The sequence below is a fragment of the Trifolium pratense genome, linkage group LG7, assembly GCF_020283565.1.
Source record: "Trifolium pratense cultivar HEN17-A07 linkage group LG7, ARS_RC_1.1, whole genome shotgun sequence".
In the NCBI taxonomy this organism is placed as follows: Eukaryota; Viridiplantae; Streptophyta; class Magnoliopsida; order Fabales; family Fabaceae; genus Trifolium; species Trifolium pratense.
Window position 1 is genome coordinate 42,844,828 of NC_060065.1, and position 15,276 is coordinate 42,860,103.

Sequence of the window (15,276 nt, forward strand, 5' to 3'; positions counted from 1 at the left end):
GAGAGAGACATGTAGAGAGAATGATGTTATTGATTTTATGGTTTACAGTAATAAAATTTAAAAATTAAAATATTAATTTCAGTTTTAATTTTCACATTCATCGTGCAAGCATTAATTTGCTCCACTACTCTCGCCGTATCATAATTTTGTTGTTGTCAAAGTTTCTTTAAAAAAAAAATTTGTCCAAATTCTACTCAACAAAAACCCTAAATTGAAGAAGGTTTACTTCATAGTCTAATTGGTAGTGGTTATAGGCTTATTGATGCTATCTACATACCGATGTTTCCAAAAATAATAATTTTATCCAAAAATTGAAACAATTAAATTAGTAAAAGAACAAACATAATTTACCATACCTTGATATTATTTATTGGGTTATAAAAATGACGTGAGATTTAATTTAATTAAGAAACCATTGGATGCCCAATAGTTCTTTTAAAATTGAGAATAATGAATGCTTACACATATTAAATAGAAAATAGAAGGAAAGTGACCTCCATTGCACTTTGGAGGGGTGCTATCCTAAAATCTACCCAAGTAGTACAATATTATTCGCAGCCTACTGGTAATAGGCGCGTCCATGGATAAGAAGAGCATTTTTCGAGTCCAGCACATGTACATTTTCACTTTGTCTATCATCTTCAAAGGGGTTCGAACGTCGGACATTCCGCTTATCTATCTTTAAAGGTTGAATTTCAAGCCGCCAGGCAACCTGACAAAAAAAAACACAAGAAGCAATTTAACACTAACTTTGAATTATTATGCTACAGATTCAATTCAAATATTTAAAATATAGGGTAAAAATCTAATTTTTTTATAGTTGTGATTAAAAAATTATGAGAGAGAGGTAGGGAGAGAGATACGCCGCCCGTAGGGCAGGTCTAAAGCGGCTGTTACGGTCACCGCCTTCACCGGGAAGTAAGGCATAAACGGGGGGCTCTTCGGCAAATTGTAGGGAATGATTTGTGGTGAGACGACGACGTCGGAGAGAGTTATGACAGGAGGATAGAGGGCAAGACAAATCACGTTACACCAGAGGCTATCATGATCGATCAATTTCACAATTGAATATACAATTTCCTTTTCAATTAAGGGGAGGATCTTTCCATGAATTAGATCGTAGAGTAAAGAGAATGTACATCCCTTTCGTTACATGTGTAGTGTTTTGGATTGGGCCTAGAGCTGGCCCAAATCCGCTCCTGCTCGGACACACCAGTAAAATGAGTCGTCCTCGTTCACGTCAGCACAACACGTTGTGCACGTGCTCGGCGCCACTCGAATACGAGTTTCCTTAAGCTTATCTGTTACCCCTAATACTCGGAATAGCTCACCCAGGTTGAGGACCAAATAATGGTCTCTCTCTCAATCTACGAAGAATTCCTGGCAGTCACTCTGAATGGGCTGCCCAAAACGACCCATTAATGGGACCTTTGGCCCAACGCCGGGGGCTCTATAAATACCCTCCTCCACAGGTGGGTCAGGTATTCAATTCATTCTAACATTTACGCTTAAACTTGTATCTTTTGAGCTCTTTACTAACTTAAGCATCGGAGCGCCTGCAGGTACAAATTATTTAAGTGATCGATCCTAATTAATACTGAATTATATCATAGTAGTAGATGCTTTAAGAGTTTTTTTTAAGCAAAGGTTTGCAATTATTGTTTTTAAGTAAAAGTTCATGTTTTTTCTTAGTTACACCACTAGTTTAATCCCTACCAAGTTTAGTAACAACCACTACTGAACCAAATAACGATTAGTAATAAAATTTCATTTTTGTTATCTAAGAAAATCTCAAGATCTAATTTAGTATTTAAGAAAACAAAATTAATTTATATATTGCGGGTATCGAACCGTAGTCCTCCCTATTATGTCGAGGGTCAATTAACACTCGACCAACTAACTATCAATCATTATCATCTATTTTAAGTTGATACTATTAAATGGTCAACTGCTACGTTTTTTTTGTGTGGGTTCTCCTCTCCCAACCGAATTTTCTCCATACGCATGAGTTAGAAATCGAACATTTGACCACATACTTAAGGGGACCAAGACTCTTACCATTTGAATCAATTCATCGTTAGCGAAAAACTTTTATAATTTTTTTTTTGGTACATAAAAACTTTTATAATTTATTTAAACTTATTCATTATTACTAACCGTAACACGTATGTAAAAATAAAAATAGACCCCACATAAATTCAATTTGCACCACTCATGTTAAATTTTTGTCCTTGAATTTCACTCAGCTTTCCTTTATTCTCCCATCAATCACTCTCTTTTGCCAAATTCTTCAATTATAGCCATGTTGCCCATACAGCCTCTACGTTCTTTTATAGATAATTGTACTACTTTTTTAAATAATTAGTAGTATTAATGGATATATACCCATTAAAATTGGATGGCTACATTAACCCTAATTACATTGCATAAATTATCTCTGGCATAGCTGTTTAACACTCCACACATCTACATCTACATCTACATAATTAGTAATTGGTGGTACAATTTTGGAAGCTCCACTTTAATCCATACTTTCACAAAACAAGACATGACCAGGACTTCAACTTATTGATTGATTGGCAGCAACCGGTCCCCAGGCACAACAATTTTCTATGACTGACAGCTTGTGAATTTCCTCTAAGTAATTATTTGAGGATTAATGTAATATTTTTAACTTTTTATCAAAATAATTATTTGAGAATTTTGTGATGCCCAAAATGCAGCATGAAAGTTATTGAAGTTAAAAATAAGAAAAATGCTTGTTGTTACGAAAAAGCAAACAACAAAACGCATGAATTATTACCATCCATTCATTTTCATCAACATACGGGCATGATTTCCACCAAAAATAAATTATATATTTTTTATGGGTCTTGCTAACGAGTGCTCCCGAGGTATTTTTTAAGCATTCCATTGAAAGAAACTTTTTATTTAAAAAATGGAGAATGTTAACTTGTGCCCTTAAGGCACATGTTAAGGATGTAAAAATAGAAATTATTAAATGCTAATTTGTGCATTTTGACTTTTGAAGCATTAAATTTCTTGTATCATTAAATGTTGAATTTCTATTTTGGTATATCTTAACATGTGCCCTAAGGGCACATGTTAACAAGACCCTTAAAAAATTAAACACTCTAATTTTCAATGCGTTGATTTTACGCATTTCCATAAATATTCTATAAAAAAACTCACTATTTAAGGACTTAAAGAGTGCCCGGGGCCGGGAACACTATTTAGCATTTGCCATTTTTTATTTCCTTAAAGTCGCCGCACGTTGTAAATAGCGTCTGAAACGGTTGAGAAACGATGGGAATTTAGCAACAGATTTGGAAAAATCTGATATATGATGCCATGACGGGCTTGTTGGGCTCATGAGTGGGCGGAACATGTATTTTACTCTTTTTCTCTTTTCTTTCTTTTTCACCCTCTTTTTAATCACTTTGACGCACAAAAACTTTTAATCAACATCCTGAAATAGACACAAGTACCAACGTAACATTGTAAAATATATGAAATCGAGTTCAAAACATGTGTAAGTCGAACCAAGATAGTAGTGTATTTTACGTGTTATCAATAATTTACCTAAAAAACATAATTAATAGTTTTGTTAGTTTGTAATTTGTGATGATTATAGCTGTTTTTTTTAATGGGATTGATTATAGTTTTTTTATCACACCATATATACACGTCTATATATAGTAACTTTATAAAAAAAAAATTGGTTTTTTTGCAAACTTAAAAATGTTAATATATGTTCTTTTCCTCCCAAAATATAAGCAAAAATTATTTTTTCAGTGGTAAATAATAAAAACAGCAATAATGATATATTTTTAATTTGATAAAAAAAAAAAAAAACTATAGGATTCTTTCCTATGGTACTGTCTTCAATATCTTTCACACCTCAAACTAAGAAGAGTCAATCAAAATCTTTCTTCCGCTTTTAGATCTTTTCTTTTCTCTATTAGTTCCATTATTGCTTTCCAATTTATTTCATTTAATTTCCTTCTTAGTACTATGACTTGTTATTTTTTCATAATATGCACAGTACTCACTTTATTATTCACTAGAATCACTACCTGGCGTCAACTTTCAATACTTTTAATTTAGTTTTGTCCTTTTTACTTTGTCATATAATTTAATGAGGTAAACTTGTAATGGCATTAAGGAGTGTAGACTCATACTTGCATATATTGATTTTTTTTTTGTTTTATGTAGAGTTTTGTTAAGAGTGTAAATTCCTATACTTATTTTTAGGTTTTAGTTTAATTTAGCTTTTGGGGTCATGATGAGCTAGTTTACAATTACAATTGTGGAAGAAAAAAAATTAATCTCATGGTAAATTTTCAGTATCCAACTTACATGGTTGAATACTGGTACCAATCAATGTAGGTTGGATATTGGAGTGTTCACCTAATCTCATTCAAATCTTAATTTTATGAGTTCAAGTTTTTTCAACCGTCGATACATTTATAGTTGAAAACCCCTAATTTTAACCACAGTAAAAAAAAAATACCCTTGAAAATTGATCTCATTCCTTCATTGCACACCCTTCCAAAGTGTTGCTTTGCTGATGGAGTTATTATTGAAAAGGTTTATCGTGTAAGAATTGGTAGTCTATAGAAAAAGGCCAATTTTAGCATTTTTTGTCATCTATGGAAACTGATGTATGCATTACAATTAATGAGAATATTGTAAAATTCAAAGTAGTGTGAAGCATAAGAATTTAACTTGACATTATTGTTGTGAGTTTCCAAATCCCAAAGCACAAGTAAGTGTTTAGTCTCATCTCATCAAAGGAAACAAGTATTTCATTTGTGAAGCTGCACCAGCCAAGCAGTGATATAGCATAAAAAGGTTCGGCGGGATTATCATCACCAATCCGAGCCACCGAAAAAGAAACACAACAGAAAAGCGTGCAGTAACAGCATCAGCTAAGGAGCATTGCAGCAGAGCAGAAAGAACACTTCAAAACAGTAGCAATGAAACAGTACTACTACTTGATGTTGTTGGCATTGCTTGCTCTTACCTTAGATTGATTGAAGATTGAAGGATGAGACTTAGGACCTGTTTGGATGAAGCCCAGTAGAAACTGAAAACAGGTGTGCTTAGAAATTCTTTTTCTGTGTTACAATTATTTATTTATTTTATTGTTTATGTAATGTGTAGTTAGTTGGATGAAATTGACTTACTAGAGTAAACATCAACGATAATTACTAATTTAAAAATCCGATCCAATTTGGCGGTTTTATTTGGGTCGGTTTTTTGTTATCTAAGGGGTCGATTGACTTTTTTTTGAGCTTATAGAAAACAACTTATACTATTAAATAAGCTTTTATGTATTATTTATAAGTTTGTTAATATATTTTATGAAATAATAGCTTATGAAGATACAATATTTACTACTCAGAACTTATGAATTAGCATATAAGTTTATTTATTTGCATAAGCTAGTTTTCATAAGCTCAAAAATAAGCTAATCCAAACGGTCCCTAAATTTTAAAACATTATTTTAATACTTATACTATAAAAGTACAAATATACAGTATATGACATGTTATTGTTATTAGGCATGCTAAGTGAAAAATATTACAATCACATCTACTGATGCATAATTTAGGACAGGATGTCTTAATCTTAATATATAGTTAATACGATTATACCATATATCAAATTAAACCATAAAACAATCCAAATTCTGCTAAACAAAGTCTGCTACTAGGCATTTAATCCAAAAACAATGCATTCGATCCAAATTTAAACAAGGCAATTCTCTAATTTTACGGTATAGCCTTCAAAACTTCATGATTTTCTCACTGCAAAGACAAATCAGTATGCATTTTAATTAGTAGCTTCTTGACATTATGCATTTTATAATCAACAATGTTAGAATTAAATCAACAATTTTAAGTGATCATACCATAACTATTGACTAGTGCAGCAAGCCAACAATTAATCAGAGTCGATATCTGATATCTTCTCAGTCAATTGTGTGATTGTGGCAAGATCTAAAATGTACAAAATACATAAACCAATATTAATGAGCTAAATAGAAAAAATAAACAACTCTAATAAACATGAGAAAATAAAATACAACAAAAATTACCTAGTTCCAGCTTTTCTAAGTCCTCCAAAAGATCCTCGACACCTGAAGCAATTGGGGTGGATTGACACCAGTTTTAGGCATAAACGAAAGCTTCAATTTTCTTTGGTTAAGAGAGCTCCTATAACAATTTAGCACTCTCCCTCAAGTGCTGAAAGCTGACTCAGAAGCAACAGTATACACAGGCATGGCCATCACATCTCTAGCAATTTGGCCAAGAGTAGGATATTTGGTGGAATTTACCTTCCACCAGTTCCAGATGTCAAAAGTAGTACTTTTCTTCTCCAAACCCTCCATGAGATACAAATCAACTTTATTTACATTAATATTCTCACTAAGACTCATGTCTCTTAGAGTTCTTAGAGAGAATGGTGAAGAAAAGTGAGTAAAGAGTTAGGAGAAATTGAAAGAGAAAGTTAAGGGAAAGTTTCTAATTGCATTACATAAGGAGTGTTACATTGCTAGTTATATACAAATGTGTTACTTGCACACTAAGCAACAAACTAACTAACAATACGCATCTATTAACATCATAACTAACCCTCCTAGTCCTAACTAACTCCCCTAATTGTCATAACAGTAAAAACTACCAACATTTGAATTATACTTCAACAATGTCCTTCTCAAATTCCAAATCTAATGCATTCTCCAAAACATCAAGTTCTACCATTTCCATATTAAGAGAGGACTGGGTTGGATTTTCAGCCTCTCATTGACCACTATTAAAAAACTTATATTTATCAAACATATCTCTTAAAGTATCCTTTACCTTATCACACAAAAAATCAGCAATTTCCTTTTCATAAGATTTACTCAATCCCCACTTAACTTTTTGAAACTTGTGTCTAGGATCAAGCATCATAGCAATATATATCAAGAAGTTAACGGTTTTAACATTCCCCAATTCTTATCATATTTAGCTTTCATGTTAACAGTCATGCCTCCAAGCAATATGTAAGATACTCAACACAACTCATATATACCAATTATTAAAAAGGAAACACAAGAGGACTAAGGAACCATACTAATAAAAATATCAAAGCTTACTTAATTGTATATAGATAATTACATGCAAGTAACTAATTTACAAACAAATCCTTTCATTATTCATGTATCCTACGAAATGCAGCAAGATCAGAGTAATATTCCTTAATCCAGCCTTTAATAATTTTGACCTCTTTCTTTCTTTGGTTTGTTAACCATTCTGGATCATCTTCTCTTGAAGGCTGAAGATCCAGACAATGTGATCCTGAAAAAATCAATGTTCAGTATATAAATATATTTTATTACGAAAAAATATAAAAATTGACCAACAAAGCATACCATTGATAGTAGTGATGGCAACAAGGCTCTTTGAAAGGTCACTGAGAATCCTGAAAATGTAAAAATAACACAATATTATAATTTATACATTTTATTAAAAAATAATTAAATATCAATTTAATTTTAGATTCTATATGGTGCTTACCCGCCACTACTATACGGGTCTTTTAGTCCATTCGAGAAAATTATGTTGCTACTAAACCTTTTAAGAACCAATTTAATATCCTGTCATGAGTCACACCACAACAAAGTTAATATCTTATTGTTACTCTAACTAATATTTTCTTTTTATAAAAGAATAAATGTTATTGAGGTGAGATGAAAAGGTACAAACATGGCCTCCATAATATGAAGAAATCTAATGAGGACGAGGTGAAACACCATATATTTTCTCGCAGTTTTTGGTATAGTTCTTTAAGTTAAAAGGGTCAAGTGGAAACATGCTATCATTTCCTTTGCCGTAGGGCATCACCATTTCAGTGCATGTCTGAATTGTACAAACAAATCATATTATTATTTTTTTGAAAATATATTATTTTTTAGATATATGCATGAGATAATATTAAAAGTAACAATGTATTTAAATATATTATAGAATAAAAGATGGCTAATGCATTTACAAAAAGTAATTCATCGAGTTTAACTGTTTCAGTAAAATATATCTATTGTAAATGAGATTATATATACATGCCATCCCCAACCATCATCTTTCTTAGATGTAGAGTGATGAATATGGCATGTGTCATTTCCATAAAAAGCCACAACTCCTGAATATATCTTATCAATGATATTATTTCCATGTGAAGCTTGATCAATTGCATTACATATCATATTGACCGGAGGCCTATTGTATTGAGCTGCTTTAGCATACATGACTTCTAGGTAGCTTGTCAGCTCAAGTGATTGGTTCAAGGGACTGTAAGAATTGGAACACATCAATACATTTAATTTTATAAGCTTAACTCTAATTAGCCCAAAGAAGAAAAAAAAAGAAAGAAACAATATTTTACTTGCAAGTGTTGAATCTCTCACTGAGAATGGATAGACCATTTGGCTGAGAAGCTATTTTGTCAATTTCATACCAAGAATCACGTATTGTTTTATAACATGTTTCACTAGCTTCCTGAAAACAAATTAATTGGTTATTCATAAAGCATTATCCTAACTATTTTTAAATTTTTTCAATGAAAAAACAAATTGTCAAAGCACATATTTAAACCAAAAATAAACTATGGTAAATTACTTTAAAATCTCTTGAAACGACGTCGTAATAAGTGTTTGGTTGTATAATGTCGTCAATTAAGAGGATTGGAGCAGATGAGGCTAAAGCGCCAATAGCCAAGTGAGGATATTTAAGTCTAAACCAGGAAGCAAGCACTGCATAACAAAAACATTTTAACAAGACTGCATCATAGTATGTAGAAAGAAAATGGAGTAATTAAAAGAATAGAATTATAAAAAAATGTCTACGGTCACATTCTTAGTCACGATAAGGATTTTGATTTTTTTAGGAAGGAAATTCAACCACAATTATGTTTGAGGTTATATTGGTTGCATTTGACTGTAATTTTCAGCAATATACAGTATCGTGACGTGACCGCAAGTTAAGAGACCAACTTTGATAAAGAAATAATTGAGAGACTAACTTCCACCATATGATGCTCCAATCGCAACTATTGGGGAGTCTTCGGCTTGTAATGTTTTCTTGATGTGTATAAGCACTTTTGCATAATCTGCAAGTGCCTGAGCCGAGTTTAAATATCCAGTAGTGCTAGCATTCTTGAATGCTTCTTCACTTGATCCAAATGGAATTGATTTCCCATAGTACCTATGCTGATGTGAATTAATTATTAAGAGTGTTAGAAAATGTTAAGCTTAAATCAAATGTTTGAATTAGATAATTGAATATTAAAAGAAAAATAATTTTAGTATACCTCTATGTATATTAGGAGCGCTTTAAAGGTAGTTGCGTTTTCATTCATAAATCCTACACTCTTAGGTATACTGTCTAATGCTTCTTCTAGATCCAAGAAGACAAGTATTGGAGCACTATAATTTGCACCACCCCAATACTTAAAATTAATAAAATATCTTTGATAAAATGTTTTATAACTTTCAGGTAAATAGTTAAAGTGGTCCAAAACTTGTTTGTAATAAAATGTTTTAACATCATCTGTCGTGTCATCTTTTCGGTTCCTTCCTTGACCAAGGGTATTGTATTTCTATACAGGAAAGATGACACGACAGATGATGTTAAAACATTTTATTACAAACAAGTTTTGGACCACTTTAACTATTTACCTGAAAGTTATAAAACATTTTATCAAAGATATTTTATTAATTTTAAGTATTGGGGTGGTGCAAATTCTAGTGCTCCAATACTTGTCTTCTTGGGTCTAGAAGAAGCATTAGACGGTATACCTAAGAGTGTAGGATTTATGAATGAAAACACAGCTACCTTTAAAGCGCTCCTAATATACATAGAGGTATACTAAAATTATTTTTCTTTTAATATTCAATTATCTAATTCAAACATTTGATTTAAGCTTAACATTTTCTAACACTCTTAATAATTAATTCACATCAGCATAGGTACTATGGGAAATCAATTCCATTTGGATCAAGTGAAGAAGCATTCAAGAATGCTAGCACTACTGGATATTTAAACTCGGCTCAGGCACTTGCAGATTATGCAGAAGTGCTTATACACATCAAGAAAACATTACAAGCCGAAGACTCCCCAATAGTTGCGATTGGAGCATCATATGGTGGAAGTTAGTCTCTCAATTATTTCTTTATCAAAGTTGGTCTCTTAACTTGCGGTCACGTCACGATACTTGATATTGCTGAAAATTATAGTCAAATGCAACCAATATAACCTCAAACATAATTGTGGTTGAATTTCCTTCCTAAAAAAATCAAAATCCTTATAGTGACTAAGAATGTGACCGTAGACATTTTTTTATAATTCTATTCTTTTAATTACTCCATTTTCTTTCTACATACTATGATGCAGTCTTGTTAAAATGTCTTTGTTATGCAGTGCTTGCTTTCTGGTTTAGACTTAAATATCCTCACTTGGCTATTGGCGCTTTAGCCTCATCTGCTCCAATCCTCTTAATTGACGACATTATACAACCAAACACTTATTACGACATCGTTTCAAGAGATTTTAAAGTAATTTACCATAGTTTATTTTTGGTTTAAATATGTGCTTTGACAATTTGTTTTTTCATTGAAAAAAAATTTAAAAATAGTTAGGATAATGCTTTATGAATAACCAATTAATTTGTTTTCAGGAAGCTAGTGAAACATGTTATAAAACAATACGTGATTCTTGGTATGAAATTGACAAAATAGCTTCTCAGCCAAATGGTCTATCCATTCTCAGTGAGAGATTCAACACTTGCAAGTAAAATATTGTTTCTTTCTTTTTTTTTTCTTCTTTGGGCTAATTAGAGTTAAGCTTATAAAATTAAATGTATTGATGTGTTCCAATTCTTACAGTCCCTTGAACCAATCACTTGAACTGACAAGCTACCTAGAAGTCATGCATGCTAAAGCGGCTCAATACAATAGGCCTCCAGTCAATATGATATGTAATGCAATTGATCAAGCTTCACATGGAAATAATATCATTGATAAGATATATTCAGGAGTTGTGGCTTTTTATGGAAATGACACATGTCATATTCATCACTCTACATCTAAGAAAGATGATGGTTGGGGATGGCATGTATATATAATCTCATTTACAATAGATATATTTTACTGAAACAGTTAAACTCGATGAATTACTTTTTGTAAATGCATTAGCCATCTTTTATTCTATAATATATTTAAATACATTGTTACTTTTAATATTATCTCTTGCATATATCTAAAAAAATATATATTTTCAAAAAAAATAATAATATGGTTTGTTTGTACAATTCAGACATGCACTGAAATGGTGATGCCCTACGGCAAAGGAAATGATAGCATGTTTCCACTTGACCCTTTTGACTTAAAGAACTATACCAAAAACTGCGAGAAAATATATGGTGTTTCACCTCGTCCTCATTGGATTTCTTCATATTATGGAGGCCATGTTTGTACCTTTTCATCTCACCTCAATAACATTTATTCTTTTATAAAAAGAAAATATTAGTTGGAGTAACAATAAGATATTAACTTTGTTGTGGTGTGACTCATGACAGGATATTAAATTGGTTCTTAGTAGCAACATAATTTTCTCGAATGGACTAAAAGACCCGTATAGTAGTGGCGGGTAAGCACCATATAGAATCTAAAATTAAATTGATATTTAATTATTTTTTAATAAAATGTATAAATTATAATATTGTGTTATTTTTACATTTTCAGGATTCTCAGTGACCTTTCAAAGAGCCTTGTTGCCATCACTACTATCAATGGTATGCTTTGTTGGTCAATTTTTATATTTTTTCATAATAAAATATATTTATATACTGAACATTGATTTTTCAGGATCACATTGTCTGGATCTTCAGTCTTCAAGAGAAGATGATCCAGAATGGTTAACAAACCAAAGAAAGAAAGAGGTCAAAATTATTAAAGGCTGGAGCTGGATTAAGCAATATTACTCTGATCTTGCTGCATTTCGTAGGATACATGAATAATGAAAGGATTTGTTTGTAAACTAGTTACTTGCATGTAATTATCTATATACAATTAAGTAATCTTTGATATTTTTATGAGTATGGTTCCTTAGTCCTATTGTGTTTCCTTTTTAATAATTGGTATATATGAGTTGTGTTGAGTATCTTACAAATTGCTTGGAGGCATGACTGTTAACATGAAAGCTAAATATGATAAGAATTGGGGAATGTTAAAACCGTTAACTTCTTGATATATATTGCTATGATGCTTGATCCTAGACACAAGTTTCAAAAAGTTAAGTGGGGATTGAGTAAATCTTATGAAAAGGAAATTGCTGATTTTTTGTGTGATAAGGTAAAGGAGACTTTAAGAGATATGTTTGATAAATATAAGTTTTTTAATAGTGGTCAACGAGAGGCTGAAAATCCGACCCAGTCCTCTCTTAATATGGAAATGGTAGAACTTGATGTTTTGGAGAATGCATTAGATTTGGAATTTGAGAAGGACATTGTTGAAGTATAATTCAAATGTTGGTAGTTTTTACTGTTATGACAGTTAGGGGAGTTAGTTAGGACTAAGAGGGTTAGTTATGATGTTAATAGATGCGTATTGTTAGTTAGTTTGTTGCTTAGTGTGCAAGTAACACATTTGTATATAACTAGCAATGTAACACTCCTTATGTAATGCAATTAGAAACTTTCCCTTAACTTTCTCTTTCAATTTCTCCTAATTCTTTACTCACTTTTCTTGACCATTCTCTCTAAGAACTCTAACAGACATGAGTCTTAGTGAGAATATTAATGTAAATAAAGTTGATTTGTATCTCATGGAGGGTTTGGAGAAGAAAAGTACTACTTTTGACATCTGGAACTGGTGGAAGGTGAATTCCACTAAATATCCTACTCTTGGCCAAATTGCTAGAGATGTGATGGCCATGCCTGTGTCTACTGTTGCTTCTGAGTCAGCTTTCAGCACTGGAGGGAGAGTGCTAAATTGTTATAGGAGCTCTCTTACACCAAAGAAAATTGAAGCTTTCGTTTATGCCTAAAACGGGTGTCGATCCACCCCAATTGCTCCAGATGGCGAGGATCTTTTGGAGGACTTAGAAAAGCTGGAACTAGGTAATTTTTGTTGTATTTTATTTTCTAATGTTTATTAGATTTGTTTATTTTTTCTATTTATCTCATTAATATTGGTTTATGTATTTTGTACATTTTAGATCTTGCCACAATCGCACAATTGACTGAGAAGATATCAGATATCGACTCTGATTAATTGTTGGCTTGCTGCACTAGTCAATAGTTATGGTATATGATCACTTAAAATTGTTGATTTAATTCTAACATTGTTGATTATAAAATTAATAATGTCAAGACGCTACTAATTAAAATGCATACTGATTTGTCTTTGCAGTGAGAAAATCATGAAGTTTTGAAGGCTATACCGTAAAATTAGAGAATTGTCTTGTTTAAATTTGGATCGAATGCATTGTTTTTGGATTAAATGCCTAGTAGCAGACTTTGTTTAGCAGAATTTGGATTGTTTTATGGTTTAATTTGATATATGGTATAATTGTATTAACTATATATTAAGATTAAGACCTCCTGTCCTCAATTATGCATCAGTAGATGTGATTGTAATATTTTTCACTTAGCATGCCTAATAAATAATAGTATAAGCTATTATTTCATAAAATATCTTAACAAACTTATAAATAATACATAAAATCTTATTTAATAGTATAAGTTGTTTTCTATAAGCTCAAAAAAAAGTCAATCGGCCCCTTAGATAACAAAAAACCGATCCAAATAAAACCGCCAAATTGGATCGGATTTTTAAATTAGTAATTATCGTTGATGTTTACTCTAGTAAGTCAATTTCATCCAACTAACTACACATTACATAAACAATAAAATAAATAATTGTAACACAGAAAAAGAATTTCTAAGCTCACCTGTTTTCAGTTTCTACTAGGCATCATCCAAACAGGTCCTAAGTCTCATCCTTCAATCTTCAATCAATCTATTGAATGAATTTCGTTGATTACTGAAAAATTAAACACATAAATGTATCAATGGCAGAGAATTGGAAAACCTAAAAACAGAGATGAACAATAAAAAGGGGAAACAAAACCTAACATTCGATTTCAAGCTTGACTGAGCAGCAATTGGGGAGTGGTGGTTGCTCGATGTTCATTGGGCGACGACGTGGTGGCTCCGCCGTAAGGCCTATGGTGGTCGTCGTGACTCATCTAAGAAAATGTTCAACGAAAAGGAAGAAAGAAAACTTTTTTATTTTCAATTTTAATTATTTTATTATTATTATGTGCTGTAAGAATTGTTGGATTGGTTGTGTGCAAAATGAAGTGAGCACGGTGCTTTTTACAGAGAAAAGGAACGGCTTTTGTCAGAAGCACATGGATATTTCAAATAAATCCAACGTTGCTACAGTGCAGTGCATTGTTTATTTTGCCAACGGTTGTAATCTGACACATGACTACATGAGTATGCAACGGCTATATTCCATATATTTTAAAAAATTTGAATCATTTTTGGTATAAATAGATATCTCACTTTATTATTTTTTTCATTCACATCTAGTCTTAACTATTTATTCTATCTTTTTTAAATTATTTTTTTCACATTTAATTTGACAATGAACCCCAATCACCATAATTCTTGGTCAAATTATATACAAAATAGTGTCAATTCTTCTCATATTACAAATCTACAAAATAGTGTCAATTCTTCTCATATCTCAAATCAACAAAACTCATATTTTGGAAATGCACCTTTTAACCCAAATCCAACTTTTAACCCGAATTTTCAAAATTCTCCTTTTATTCCAAATCTACAAATTAACCCACACTTTGGAAATTATCCATATCAATTAATTAACCCCACTATGCTTCATGGGATTCAAATGAGTAGTAGTGGCATGCAACCACACTTTTATATGTTTTTAATTTTACTTTGTTTCAAATTCATCAAAGAATTTTAATTTAAATACATTTTTATATATTATTGTAAAATATAAATGAGTAAAACATGCGGGACCCAATGGGACCCATTTAAGAGTTTTTGATGAGTTGTATGAATATTTGAGAAATGTGGTTGAGTTGCTTAAATAATTGAAAAGTGTAAAATAATATAAAGAATGAAATATGACCCACTTAAAGAACTCATATTGAGTTTTGGGATAATGGTGTGCACTCTATATAAGTACTGTATTTC

At 31.5% G+C, this 15,276-nt stretch overlaps 2 long non-coding RNA genes across 2 annotated transcripts; both read right to left on the reverse strand.

Moving 5' to 3' along the window:
* Positions 1-5,578: 5,578 nt before the first annotated feature.
* LOC123895074 lies at positions 5,579-6,649 on the reverse strand. Its single transcript, XR_006804089.1, has 3 exons — positions 6,104-6,649; positions 5,918-6,005; positions 5,579-5,813 (listed from the first exon to the last, which is right to left on the reverse strand). It is a non-coding gene; the product is annotated as an uncharacterized LOC123895074 (long non-coding RNA).
* A 3,393-nt stretch (positions 6,650-10,042) lies between these two features.
* On the reverse strand, positions 10,043-14,418 carry LOC123895073. Its single transcript, XR_006804088.1, has 3 exons — positions 14,182-14,418; positions 13,998-14,089; positions 10,043-10,269 (listed from the first exon to the last, which is right to left on the reverse strand). It is a non-coding gene; the product is annotated as an uncharacterized LOC123895073 (long non-coding RNA).
* Between the last annotated feature and the right edge of the window lie 858 nt (positions 14,419-15,276).